This window comes from Panthera leo, chromosome A2 (assembly GCF_018350215.1).
Source record: "Panthera leo isolate Ple1 chromosome A2, P.leo_Ple1_pat1.1, whole genome shotgun sequence".
Taxonomy (NCBI): domain Eukaryota; kingdom Metazoa; phylum Chordata; class Mammalia; order Carnivora; family Felidae; genus Panthera; species Panthera leo.
Window position 1 is genome coordinate 76097327 of NC_056680.1, and position 14833 is coordinate 76112159.

Sequence of the window (14833 nt, forward strand, 5' to 3'; positions counted from 1 at the left end):
CCCCGCCTCCCACCGTCTGGGCTGGGAGCTCAGCAGAACCAGAGAAGTGGCTGTTGCCGGCACCGAGGCGGTAGGTACCGCACCGGAGGGTAGGCCGGGACGCAGCAGGCCCTTGCCGGGCACAGGGAGGGGTCTGTGAGATTTCCTTCTCACCGCCAGACCCCAGTGCTGTAGGGCGAGCGTATCCCCTCTCTGCCCACTGGGCAGCAAGTCCCAGGCCGGCCAAGGGGGCATGGAACTGGGACCCCCACTGCCTCCGCCTCCTTACCAGTGTGATCCATGATTCGGCTCGCAGGGCACAGTGGGAGCGGAAGTCAACCGCGCCGGAGTCGCAGAGAGCGCGTGCGCGCTACCTTCCGGAGCCCGGGAGGCGGAAGTGCGACCAAGTTGCCTCGGCTTTGGCCTCCGAAAGCTTCCTTCTCTCGTCTACTACCCAACTCCGGTGAGGGAGTCAGGCATAGTTCGGGGAGAGAAAGGACACGCGAAGAGCTTCCAGGTCGAGGTTACTAAGACTCTTCCTCACGTGCTTCACGAGAAAGTAGCCTTTAACTGTGGAAAGGCGACCGACGGGAACGGGGGAGGGGGAGAGCGGTAACAGCCGGAGGCATAAGCTCGCGGCAGGTAAGGCGGCCGCCCGCCCCCGGGGAGCGCTGCCTTCTGGGACTTGTAGTGCGCTGGGGCCCCGGGGCCGGCCAGGCTCACTGCGCAGGCTCGGCCGTTGGGCTGGTCCCACCCCGGCGGGCGGAGTAACGGTTTGGAATCCCCCGGAGTGCGCGAGCGCTGTCTCCTGCACCCAGGGTAGGGAAAGTGTAAACACGCGCGCTCCGGAAGGCGTCCTCCAGTGGGAGGTTGCCCAGGGCATGGTCGAGCTACGAGAGAAGAGAAAGGCTCTCTGCGTATTGTCTAAATTTTGCTTTGTCCTGACCAGCTACGCAGAGCCAACTTGGTATATACCCCCGTTCCCACTAATTAAGTTTCTGATCGTTGAAACACAAAATGCTTGACTAGCACTCGTTTGTGTGTTTTGTTTTGTTTTAGAGCAAACGGTTGTGGCGCTGGGAACCCCCGCGACCACCTAAGGACTGGGCTTAGGGCCGGGTGGCGGGTGAGTGCCCCGCAGCTGCCGCTTCCCCGGGGGACACCGGCTGTAAAGTGCGACGCGGAGCCGGGGGACGGGACGGACGCGGCGTGAGGTGGAGGGAACGGCAGGGCTGGCCGGAAGGGAGAGGTTGAAAAGGAAAGGCCTAAAATGAGGAAGAGAGAGTTAGCACAACAGGCAGTACCTAGTTCCAGTTCTTGGTCCCCGGGGGTTGTGGCTGCGGCTGCCTTCATCGTCCTCAACCAAAACAAAGGGAAGTACCATAGAGTGGTTCCTGGGGACCTTCAGTGCGGTCTCCACCTCGCCGATTTGGCTCATTTGTGTCCACTCCCTTCTCCAGCCCTCTACACTTGATGCTCTCGGATGAGTAGAAAGGAGCACAATTAGTAGAAAACACGAGCTTGGGAGCCTAGGGATTTGGGTTCTATTCCTGTCGTCCCCTGGTGACGACATCAGTACCTTGGGTTGTTCACGCTTTCGGTGCCAGAGTTCCTGGATCAATAGGAGATTACTATATTGCCCTCTGACAGATGTTGTCACGGTGCCGAATTCTGGATTAAGTATGTGCAGCGATGCGTTGTATCTGTAGTTAGGCAGTAACAGCTTGGAGTCATAAAGATCAGCACTATGAGTGCTCTGTGCTGATCTGGGGCGTGTTGTACTGGGGTCTTTAAAAAGACTGCCCTGCTACACCTGAAGCTTTATGAACAAGTTTTTAGGTACAATTACAACCAAGGACCATTGTGAATCAGAATCACCCCTGCTTTTGTTTACATGTAGATTTCTGTATTAGTAAGTGGTTTCCAAGATGCTTTCAATTGCTGGGCTTATTTTTTGTTTTGGAGGTTTGGAGGAAGGAAGCTTAACCATACCTTCCCACTTCTCTAAATACAGTGCTGATACGATGGGTCATTTCTCACCTATTTGAGGTATAGAAGAAGGTAGTTTTCACCTAGGAAGCGCTCTTTTTATTTTTTTCTCTCATATTTAGCCTGTCAGCCATACTTCAGATTAATGCAAACCCAGGTTCATAATGATATTATTCGTGTCTGCTGATGCTCATGTTTAAAGAATTAGAGCAAAAAAGCATATTTAAGAATTAGAGCAAAAAAGAGGCTTCAAAGTATATTTTACATAGTTTAGTCTGTAAATCAGAAGTTGTGTCTGCATTCTTATGGTGCGTGAAGTTATGAAAATTTACTGACAGGACACTCTTTTATTAGATTTCCTGTTGATAAAATGTTAGGTAAAGATCTGTCGAATTATTTGACATGTGTTGCTTTCATGCATTGCTTGCAGCATCTGTGTTCTATATTCATTACCCCCTTAGCTGTAGCTGCCTCATTTTACCAGAGCAGTAGCAGTGTGACAAATTTATCTCTTCACATAAACCGATAAGTGAAACTGTACTTACACTTTTATTACTGCCCTCTGGTATCCATTGCTAGTGATCTCTGTGCTATAACCAGTCACAATTTCTTTAAAAGCTGACATTCTTTTTTTTTTTTTTTAAGTTTACTTATTTATTTATTTTGAGAGAGACAGCGTGAGTGGGGGAGGAAGAGAGAGAGAATCCCAAGTAGGCTTCGTGCTGCCAGCTGAGAGCCCAACCGCAGGACTTGAACCCACAAAACCGCAAGTTCGTGACCTGAGCCGAAACCAAGAGGCTCAACTGAGCCACCCAAACACCCCTAAAAGTCGACATTCTTATTAGTATCCCCTCCATGTGCCTTCTATGTAATAATCTATCATTATGTTGATTGTTACTTAATCAACTTTTATAAAATGGAGAACATTAAATAAAAATAAAATTAGCATGATTTGAAACAACAAAAAAAGCCGACATTCATATTCATTTTGTAGCATCGTGTTGCCCTAAGGTTTATAAAAACAAAACATCATAGTAATGGGTGATCTAAAGCACTGAGGTGCGGATATTCATCTTACGGACAAACTGTCTGCCAGCCCATCATTTATAAGCTGATGTTTTTAAGATGTTTTAATAGCCTGTCATTTATATAGCACTTAGTTTATGCTAAGAGAAAAGTACAGTGGGTAGCAGAGAGCTTGTTTCCCAGGAGCTTGTCTGAGACTCCTCAATACCAGGTCAGGATGTCTCCTTAATGCTCTTTCAGTAATACCACCCTGTTGTGCCTAACACTGCAAAGGGCAAGAACTGTATTAAATAAAAGTCCCTACAACGACTACACTGGCTAGCATTTATAGAAATAATTAAAAACACATATAATTTAAGTGTTTTGAGGGAATGCAGTGCTGCATACATTCAGAGAAAATAATGAGCAGTAGGACCAAGGGTAGTTAGGTAGACTCTGGAGGGATTTAAGCTGAGCCTTGATGAATGAGGAGGATTTGGAGAGTAGGACAGCAATAAGGCATATGAAACAGGTGAGAGCGAGAGCACAGAGAATTATTGTAACTTCTGTAGAGGACAGCGATCAGCTTGACTTGTGTTGTTGGTCCTCACTTGAGAGTACTAAAAAAGAAAATTAGGTGTGCTTATGCAGAACCTTGAGAAGATTCCAGAGTAACAGTTAAGAAAGCACACCTAGGCTGGCTGGCTCAGTTGATGGAGCATGTGACTCTTGATCTCGGGGTCATGAGTTCAAGTCCCACCTGTGGTGTGGCGTTTACTTAATTTTTTTTATTTGAAAAAAAAAAAAAGGCACATAAACAAAACCTAACATGGTATATCATTCATATAAGCAACATAGTTCAGCAAGATACATTTGAAAACAATGAGCAGAACTTAAATTTTTTGGGGGGGTGGGGTGGGCAGGGGAGTGAATCAATACTATTGCCTGTAAGAGAAGAACAGTTCACTAGGGCGCCTGGCTGGTTTGCTCGGTGGAGCATGCAGCTCTTGATCTCAAAGTTGTAGGTTTGAGACCTATATTGGGCGTAGAGATTCCTTAAAAACAAAATCTTAAAGAGAGAGAACAGTTGACCAAGTAGCCAGCCAGAGACTCCTGTGATGTCCAAATTGCTAGTAAGTATGAATGGACTGTTAGTAAGAGAAGAACTGATCAGGATAGTGTCCACTATACATCAACAAGTTGGATTAGCAGAAGTAGACGGGAAAGGCAGTAGAATATAGTGATTGGCTAGATGAACTTGAGCGTTAACAACCGGGGGTTCTAAGTCCAGAGCCGTCATTTCCCAGCTGTGAGACTTTACGCAGATTACCTAATCTTTGTGGCTGATTTCCTTCCTTTGTGGAATGGGAATGATGATAACACCTATCTTTCGAGTTGTGAAAACTAAATGTTTTGACCTATCTGGAGCACTTAGTACCTCCTGGCACACAGTAGGCCGTCACGAAATAGTAGTTCTTATTACCAGGGTAGTTAGCTAGAGTCATTGCTTCTTGAGGTGATAGTAAAGATTAAATGAGACAATACTTAGCATACCAGCTGACACATTATTAAATGAATATTAAATGTTAGCTACAATTTTATTATTACCTATTAAAATGGTTGGCGATAGGTTTCGGAGATAGAGTTCCTAGGGCAAATTTGCACCTATCATCATACTGATACACACACAAAGCAAAACTGATGTTTAGCTAAGACTCTGACTTCTCTATATTGGAAGCAGTTTAATTAAATCGGGTTAGTAACCTTAATTCTAGCCCCACACAGTCCCAGCTTCCTCCTCTCCCTACAGGCTCTTGGAACTGAACCCTAAATACCATATTACCCCAGGCAAGCCTTATCAAATATGGCAGCTGGCTTTCCAAACACCATCAAAAACTGAGCAAGAGACAGATTCAGGGAATAAGAAGGAAGTAAAGACTAACAAGGACTAAATATTGCTGATTGAAGGCATTTCCCCACTGTCATTCTGGAAATATATATACCCATTCAGAGAGGAGTACTTTAATCTAAAGAAGTCCTGCAGCCTCTCTCTTCTGAGAAGGCACATTTTGTACTCGGTAACCTTTGAGCTAGATGGACCTACTCCTCCCTCCAGAGCCTCTACTAAGAGATAATTGCCTCTTGTCCTCTACATTTCTGTTCAACTTACTCTTGAAAGAATGCTTAGGATATTAACACTGCTTGATAGCTGTGCCTGTTTTTAAGCAAGCAGTCTGTGATAACTTTCCTAGACTTGAGAAAGCTGTCATCTCAGGGTTCCCTGACCCTAAGCCCAGCTGCCGCCTCCATCCCAGTTAGAAAAGGATTTCAGGTTTCCCTGGTGTACATGGTTTGTAAATAGGCCCTGTTACTGTTTAAACAAGAGTCTGTCACTATCAGAAATGTACTTTACATCATAGCACAGTACATAAACAAACTCACCTGCATATCACACATGTAAATGTTATAAGTAACTATATGCAGTTCCCTGTGCTGTTTGTTTTCTCTTCTGTCCCTTTAAAAAAAAAATGCTGGTTATGACTCACTAAAATGTCTAAAAGTGCACTAATGACTTGGAATTTAAGTTGGAACCCACTGCTTTACAGCTCCCATGGTGTTTTGAAGAATTTATGCTATTCTAGAAACGTCTGAGAGGAAGGATAAATCTTAACCCCAGGAGGACTTAATTCTTGTGTGGCTGTGCAGAGGGGTGAGGAGGAAGAAGATAGATATCCAAGACCAAAGAATGCCAGGAAGCTCAAGAACAAGGCTATTGGGAATTTCTTTCCTGTAACTGGTAATAGCTACCTCCTCAGAACTGGGCCTCCCCGTGAACAAAAACAATTTCATGACAGTAGATTTAACACTCACTTATACCTCAGTTGAGGAAAACACCGGGTGTAGATTTAGAATTCTTACTCCTACCTTAAAACCTACCTACCCATCAAGGTTCTTGCTCGTATGCCACTTTCTTCATCAAGCCTTCTCTGACATTCTTGCCACAAGTAATATATATAGTAGAGAAAGTGAATGAGCTTTGGAATCAGGCAGAATTGGGTCCAAATCTCAACTCTCCCTGTGTGATACTGGACAACTACTTAACCTCAATGTCGGTGTCACCGAAATGGGGATAATGATCATTTTTCTTGCAGAATTGTTTTGAAGATCAAAGGAGATAACATCTATGAAGGCTCTTTATGTTGCCTTTACTTGCCAGACAACAGGCCTTCTCTAAGTGTTCATTTCCTTCATTCCTCTTGGTAATTACCGTCTCTTCAAAACATCCAGGAACTGTGTTTCTCCTAAGACCTCACTCTGCTTCATACTATAGCAGCAGGCATATTTTATCTACCCTCCAGGGACAGGCTCCTTGAGGATAGGGTCCATCGGTTATCTATATTTGCACATAATACACAGTATTTAGCAGAAGGCACTTACGAAATATTTTTTGACTTACCAAAGAATATCATCAAAGATAGTGTGGCCCTGTCAAAAAAAAAAAAAAAAAACACCAAACATTTAGAAGTTCTGCACACAAATGTGGCAAACAACTAGATAAAAGCTTACAGTATAAAATAAGTATGATAGGAGGGCACTGACCAGTAGGATTGTCAAGAATTAGTAACAGCTTATTATGACTGTATTCAGAGTTCATTCAATAAAATGAACAGAGAACACTAATGCCAGAAGACAACAGCCTAGGTCTTCAAACATGAAGAAACTCAAACAGCACTACATGCCTGAGTTTTTCCTGAGTGACAAACTATGTGTGTGTGTTTATACATATCAACATATACAACCATGAAGTCCGGCCAATTAGGAGGGAAATTAAAACTAAGAAAGTGAATAATTTTGGTAAATAATTTATTCAACAAGTATTTATTTGGGTCAGACGCTCTTCTAGCTGCTTTGAATATATCAGTGAACATGGGGCACCTGGCTGGCTCAGTCAGCGGAGCGTGTGACGCTTGATCTTGAGGTTGGGGATTTGAGCCCCACACTGGATGTCGAGATGACTTAAAAGTAAACTCTTTAATTAAAAAAAAGGAATCTTATCAGTGAATAAAGTAAATAAGCCTACTTGCCTGTGTGAAACCCAATTCCAAGTGAAATAGGAATTAATGATTTGAATATGTATCTTCACCAATACTGAGCAACTATGGAAATTATGGTTACAGAATAGAATACGAATGTTATAAACCTGAGCAAAATAAACATAACTGAAAAATTGTGAAGAGGTCACAGAAAGCATGTGAATACTAGTTTTCATGAATTGTCTACTTTAACTGTCTAAAATTGGAAAGTAGTTAAAGATATGAAGCCTAACAACTCCAACTTCTGACAGCTTTTCAGAATTTCCTTTCTTAACGTAGAAAAAGCTTTTAGAACACAACACCCTTCACGTTAAAGGAAAAAGTTTTCTACTTCATGTTCTTTTGTTGCATCAAATTCAAGTAAAATTCATTAAAATTAGAATATTTTCATTAAAAATGGCATCTATCATAGAGCAGTCAGGGTCTAACCAGAAACTGCTTTGAATATTTTCAGTGAGGGAATTTAGTGCAAGGAATTGATTATACAGGTAAAGGAAAATCTAAGAAGCTAAATACGACCAATGAGATAATCTGGTGATTAGTACAAGAGCCAGAAGCCACCGAGGGTAGGCTGAGGGGACAAGGGGAGAAAGCAGCGTTACCTGAATCGTAGAGAGCTAGAAAAAACACAGCCACTGTCAAGAATAGAGCCCTCACTTCCCTCTTTCTTGTGCCCTCTGGTCTCCCAACAGTCTTTCATTAATTGACCCCAGCCAGATGTTAGCCAACGTAGGAGCCTGGGATATGCAGCCTGGTAGGGTCAAAACCCCTGTGCTGATAGGGCAAGGAACGGTCACACAGGCCCTGCATTGAATATAGAGTACCATGTTATTTTTATAAAAGTATTGCTACCTATCTCCCCGTAGAGATGTATAGATAGCTACACGTGCTGTTTACCTAGTAGCAATAACAGTTATTTATGGGTAGACTGATTTTGAGTGATTCTGGCAACTTCATATTTTTCTGCACTGAGAATTTTTTTAGGTTGGATTTTTAAAAATTTTCATCCACATTTTGATAAGCCGAACCATCAGCGAACATTGGTTTAAAACTATGGTAAATTTAGGCAGAGTTCTAGAATTATGTGTTTTCCAGTATTCTCACCATGTAATAATATGTCAGTTTCTGCAACTGATAAGCTTTTTTTTTTTAGTGTTTATTTATTTAGAGTGGGAGAGAGAGTGTGTGCACGAGCAGGGGAGGGGCAGAGAGAGAGAGGAGGAGAGAGAGAATCTCAAGCAGGCTCTGCACTGCCAGCACAGAGCCCCAAGCAGGGCTCGAATCCATGAACCGGGAGATCATGAGCTGAGCTGAAACCAAGAGTCAGAGACTTGACTGAGCCACCCAGGCATCTCAACTGATAAGCTTTCAGATTCTACTCAGGTGAGAAGCCTAAATTAAATCTGAGGCCAGTTAAGTATGCATTGTATTTTTGTAACAGCATTTCCCCCATTTCACTGGCAAATATTTTTGTATATCCCAAAGAGTTAACATGGTCACAAAGCTATTATCACATTGTCTTTTCAAAAAGTCAGTGTCATGGGGGGAAAATGTGTAGGAGGGCTTTTCAGATTAATGAGACTAAAGAGCTGAACCAACTAAATGCAATGCTTAAAGCTTCATTTGATCCAGTGGAACTAGAATGTATTATGCTAAGCAAAATAAGTCAGAGAAAGACAAATATCATATGATTTCAATCATATGTGGAATTTAAGAAAAAAAAACAGATGAACAAGGGGAAGAGAAGGAAAAATAAGACAAAAACAGAGAGGGAAGCAAACCATAAAACTCTTAATACAGAGAACCAACTGAGGGTTGCTAGAGGGGCGGTGGGTGGAGCGATTAAATAGGTGATGGGCATTAAGGAAGACACTTGTGATGAGCACTGGGTGTTCTATGTAAGTGATGAATCACTAATTCTACTCCTGAAGCCATTATTACACTATATGTTAACTAACTGGGATTTAAATTTAAAAAAAAATTTTTTTTAAGTCTTCATTTGATCCAAATTCAGAGGGGAACAGGTATAAAAGATATTGGGGAAATTTCAATATGACTTGGCTGAAAGATGACATAAGGGAATTATTTTCTTAAGTGTAATAATGATGTTTTGGTTAGGAGATGTATGCTGACAGGGATAGGATACCATGATGTCCACAAGTTACTTTGAAAAGAAGTATGTAGCCAGGTAGGCATGTAGACGTATAGATATGGCAAATGTGGTAATTAATGAATCTAAGCAGTGATATACTGTTGTGTTCTTTCAACTTTTCTGGTGTTTAAAATACTATATAATGAAAAGTTAGAAAAAAATGAGACAGACTCATTTGCAATAAAAACAAATGTAAGCAATAAAAGCAATTAAAATAATATCTGGTGTTAGGGACTGAATGTTTGTATTCCCCACCCCAGATTCAAATGTTGAAGCTCTAACCCCCCAGTGTGTTGGTGTTTGGAGGTAAAGCCTTTGGGAGGTGATTAGGTTAGATGAGGTCATGAGAGTGGGGCCCTTATGATGGGATCAGTATCCTTACAAGAAGAGTCCCCAGAGAGTGTGTTCCTTCCCTCGTCACACACACACCAGTGAAAGGCGACGTGAGCCCACAGTGAGAGGGAAGCCAGGAAGAGGGCTCTCACCAGGGCCTGACCATGCTGGCATGCTGATCTCAGACTTCCAGACCAGTGAGGAAATAAATTTCTGTTGTTTAAGCCAGCCAGTCTGCCGTATTTTGTTACGGCAGCCCCAGCTGACGAGTGTAGATTTAGGTATCAGGACGTGGGTGCTGCTGTAACAGATACCTAAACGGGCAGAAGTGGCTTTGGCAGCTTTAGAAGAACTTTGAAGTGCACAGTAGACACATGGACGCTAAGGGCAGTTCTGGTGAGGTCGCAGACAAATGAACGTGTTATTGGAGGAATACGTTTACAGGAGAAAAGGCAATCCTTTGTAAAGTGACAGTTTGGCTAGACTGTGGTTGGGTGTTTCGTAGAAGGTGGAACTTGCAAGTGATGAGACCGGGTATTTAGCTCAGGAGATCCCCAAGCAGCTATGAAAGGAGCAGCTCACTTCTTCCTGACTGCTCCTAGTGACTGACGTGCAAAATGAGAGAGATGGAGTCGTTAGGCAAAAGGGAACCGGAAAAGGAAGATTTGGGAAGCTCTCAGCCTGTCCGTGTTGCGTAAAATGAGAACTGGTTTTGAAGTGATCACTAAAGGTGCGGCTGAACAGCCGTTAGATACAGATCATCGGTACAACAGTTCATGGACTTAGCCGTCTCAACAGAAGCCACACGTAGAGATGGGATTGTACCAGCAGAGGCTCTGCTGGCGTGAGCGGAAGGGAAGGGAGAAGACAAGATGGAATGAGGGGTGGCTGTCGGGCTTCTTGGATTTACAGCACGAGACCATGGAGCCATTTGGCCATGGATGTGTGTGCTGTCCTTCAAGAACAGGGAAGAAGGACCGCACGGGATTTCAGAGATCATTAAGGCTGCTACTCCACAGGCAAGGCCTCGTTTTCAAAGGGCGGGACCGCTCAGCAGTGCTGCATGGACAGTGCAGTCACGGAGAGCCACGTGGGCAGGGCTGCTCCATGGGGGGGAGCAGGAGGGGGGGCGGTGATACGGTGGCACTGCCACCTCAGTGGACCTGGAGGGTGGGCAGAGCATTGAGCCAAAGTGGATTATTCTCCAGCTTTCTTTTTTTTTTTTTTTAATTTTTTTTTTTTTAACACTTACTTATTTTTGAGACAGAGAGAGACAGAGCATGAACATGGGAGGGTCAGAGAGAGAGGGAGACACAGAATCTGAAACAGGCTCCAGGCTCTGAACGGTCAGCACAGAGCCCAACGCAGGGCTCGAACTCACCGACCATGAGATCATGACCTGAGCCGAAGTCGGCCGCTTAACCGACTGAGCCACCCAGGCGCCCAGATTATTCTCCAGCTTTAAGAGCTAATGGAGTTTGCCTGGCTAAGTTTTGGGCTTGCTTGAGACCCATCACCCCTTCCTTCTCTCCTGTTTCTCCCTCTGGAAATGGGAATGTCTGTCCTCTGCCCGTCCCCCATTGTGTTTTGGAAGCGCGTGACTTGTCTGGTTTCCCATGTTCACAGCCAGAGGGGAATATCACCTCAGGATGAATCCTATCTAGAGGCTCACGCCTACCTGATCTAGATGATATTTGGATGCAACTCTGGGCTTTAGACTTCAGAGCTGACAGAATGAGGCAGGACTTGAGAGTTGTTGGGATGGAATAAATGTATTTTGCATGTGACAAGGATGTGGATTTTGGTGGTCCAGTGGCAGAATGTTATGGACTGAATATCTGTGCCCTCTCCAAAGTCATACTGAACTCCTATCCTCCAGTGCGATGGTGTTTGGAGGTGGGGCCTTTGAAGGGTAGTTAGGATTAGATTGAGGTCCTGCGGGTAGGGCCCTGGTGATGGGATTAGTACCCTTATATGAAGAGACAGCAGAGAACTTGCTCTCTTTCTCTCCTGGTACACGCACTCAGGAAAGGCTCTGTGAGCCGGAAAGAGAGCTCTCACCGGAACCCAACCAACCTGCACCCAGTTCTCGGACCTCTAGCGTCCAGAACTGTGAGAAAATGAATTCTGCTGTGTAAGCCATAGTATTTTATCATGGCAGCCCCAGCTGACGAAGACATCTGGGAATGACCTAACTTTTCCAAGTTACACAGAAAAGCCCTGACAGCACCATAAGGTCCGCTCCACAGAAAAAGTCCTCATGAGTGCATCGGACTTCTCACTGAGATGCTAGAGAGTGATACACTCTTCCCTTGTCAGGAATAAAGACACCAGGTTGTCAGCGTCTGAGCTTTCTGATTTGATGTGTGGGGAGGGAGACTATCCATCATTCTTCACCCTACTTTAGTTGTCCCACTTGCTGTGAATATTTGCTTCTCTCTCATGATGAAAGGCAATAAAAATGATGGCTTGGTCTGCCTGCATCGTGGACACCAGAGGAATTTAGGACACAGAAGAATGAATCCTGTCTGCCCAGTGGCCCATGCGGGACATTTCTTTGGCCCCTTCTTAATGCCTCAAGGGACAACTGAGCTACTTCCTTGGAATGTGTTAGTACCTAACAAAGTACTACGTACCTAAGTCTTCAGCCACCTCCTAGGTGCTACCCCACACCGTCAACATCACCTCCCAATATATACACACATTGTACTGAAATCTCTCATTAATAGAATTTACTCGGTGTTTTGGCTCAGTTGTTAAGGGCTTGGACTCGGGAATTGTAGCTCTGCCATTTACTTCCTGAGAGGCAACTCTCAAGTTTTCCTTGTCTCAGTTTCTGTATTTTGCAAAATGGGAATAGTTGTTCCCTCCTCTTAGTTTTGTTTTGGAGATTAAATGAGCCGATGAATTTAAATAGATTAGCATCACCTCTAACACCATGCCTAACAAATAATAGAAAACTTACCGAGAGTGTTTGGGCCTCCCAGGTGGCTCAGTTAAGCTTCTGACTCTTGATCTCAGCTCAGGTCTTGATGTCAGGATTGTGAGTTCAAGCCCTGCATTGGGCTCTGCACCGGATGTGGAGCCCTACATTCAAAAAACAAAAAACAAAAACAAAACAAAACTTGGTGTTAGCCACCTTCATCTTCATCACTACCTTCGCCAGGTAGATAAAAATCCGAGACTCTAAGCTGTTTAGGAGATGATGTCCACTAGGTGGCACCAACCACAGGTAAATAAAATCTCCCACATAACACTATTTCGTAAATTCGGAAGTCCCGTGAGGAGACCAATAAAACTGTAGTGGTGATAAGGCTATGTACATATATAGATGTAAATGCAGTTTGGCCCCCAAACTAAGTGTTTGACTCATAATAATGTCCTGAAGCAATTGTCTAAAACCAGTACAAGTCAAATCGTTTTGGTTTGATTCCCTGACTGCAGGAGATTCTGATGCTGGGGATCAGCAGAGAAACTTTGAAAAACCCTCCTATTCTGTTTCCAGGTACAGCGGAGTGACGCTTGGTCAGGTTTAGGTAACAACTGGGGCTTTTGTTTTGCAGACCTCTGTTCCTCCAGCTCTTGTTCTCCTGAGGTGGCATGATTGGAGGACCCTGCGGAAGGCCAGAGACTTTGCGCTGTGGGAGGGACCTTCTGCAAGGACAGAGAAGGGAAACGACAGAAATGACATGGGGACAGAAACTTGGTTGGAAGTACGGAAGTGTTCAAATGGGGTTTTAGCAGATTTTTCTATGTGATAAGGAATATCAGTAGTGCTTTTGCAATGAGATCTGCTTTTCTGACATCTGAGAAAATGACCTCAAGGTACAGCAAGAACAAAATGGCCTGGACATTTGAGTTACAACACTTTTTTACTTTCTTGTCATTCTTTTCTGTTATCCCTAAGCCTTCAAATAAAATGTTTCAGATTTCTTAGTTATATTTTGGGGAAAAAAGGGAGAGGTTTGTCCATCTTTGGAATTTTTAGACCAGTTGGAACTGAGCTACAGAAGTAGGGTGCTAAGAGTTTGTGAGATGTGAGGGCACTCCATGAGGATCCTCACCTGTACTCAGAGACAGCAGATAAAAGCCTGGAATCCCTACAGTTCCACGGGATGCAAGAGTTTGTCATTTGGGTATCAAAGAGCAGGACAATCCCAGACAACTGGCCATGGTAATACACTAGGCCGGTGGAAAACCTCGGGGCTGCAGGTGGATCCAGAACAGGGAGGAGTTGACAGATGACGCATAAGTGGGCAGAAGTGAAGAGGGTCTGTAAACAAATGTGGAACCAAATTAAATTGGGGAAGAGGGCAAGTTGAAAAGAGCAGTTTGGAAAGGTCGCGCTTCAGCTCTTTGTGTTTGGAAAGATGATAGAGGCCGCTGGCGGGCCCCCAACCCGTCCTTCGTTTCTGTCCCAGGGGAAAGGGAATTCCTGGTTCTATACATGCCAGATCTCCTCTTGTCCACACACCATCAGCTGTCATTTCTAAGCCCCCTCAGTTCTTTCTTTGCTGGCTCTGTTCTCTACATATACAAAAGATGTTAAAGTCTCTACCTTTTTTTAAATTTTTTTTTTTAACGTTTATTTTTTGATACAGAGCGAGACAGAGCATGAATGGGGGAGGGTCAGAGAGAGAAGGAGACAGGATCCGAAACAGGCTCCAGGCTCTGAACTGTCAGCACAGAGCCTGACACGGGGCTCAAAGCCACGGACCGCGAGATCATGACCTGAGCCGAAGTCGGACGCTTAACCGACTGAGCCACCCAGGCGCCCCATTAAAGTCTCTACCTTTTAAAACAAAACAAAAACTCTTGTTTTACTGTCTTGTTTTCTTCCCTTTGCTGCCAGCCTCTAGAAAGAGCAGTCTCCCCGGTTCCACTTACTGTTCCTTCCCTGCACTGTGGCCATTTTGCCAACACCTGACTGCAAATGCTCCCTCTGAGATTATCAGTGAACTTCATGTCAAAATCACCGGGGAGTTTTCAGCCTGAATCTAACTAAGCTATCCACAATACTTGCAACTTTGTTTATTTATTGTATAAATAATGAAATAATGTATGTTATATAATTATACATATTATAGCATAAATAAAATAATTTATGTAAGATTGTGTAAATACAACTTCAGTAATTATTGAGCACCTACTATGTGTTTGGCACCATTCTAGGCCCTGTGATGTACAGATAGACAGGGTCCTGTCTCAAGGGGGTACCCAGGTTGTAACATCATAGTTGTCTGTCCCGGGGCCATGTCGAGGGGGATGGTGAGCCCATGAC

The 14833-nt window shown here is 44.1% G+C and overlaps 1 long non-coding RNA gene across 1 annotated transcript; it reads left to right on the top strand.

Moving 5' to 3' along the window:
• The first annotated feature begins 14 nt into the window (after positions 1-14).
• LOC122206195 lies at positions 15-14145 on the top strand. The gene is made up of 3 exons (XR_006196381.1): positions 15-70; positions 296-442; positions 13116-14145. It is a non-coding gene; the product is annotated as an uncharacterized LOC122206195 (long non-coding RNA).
• Positions 14146-14833: the final 688 nt, after the last annotated feature.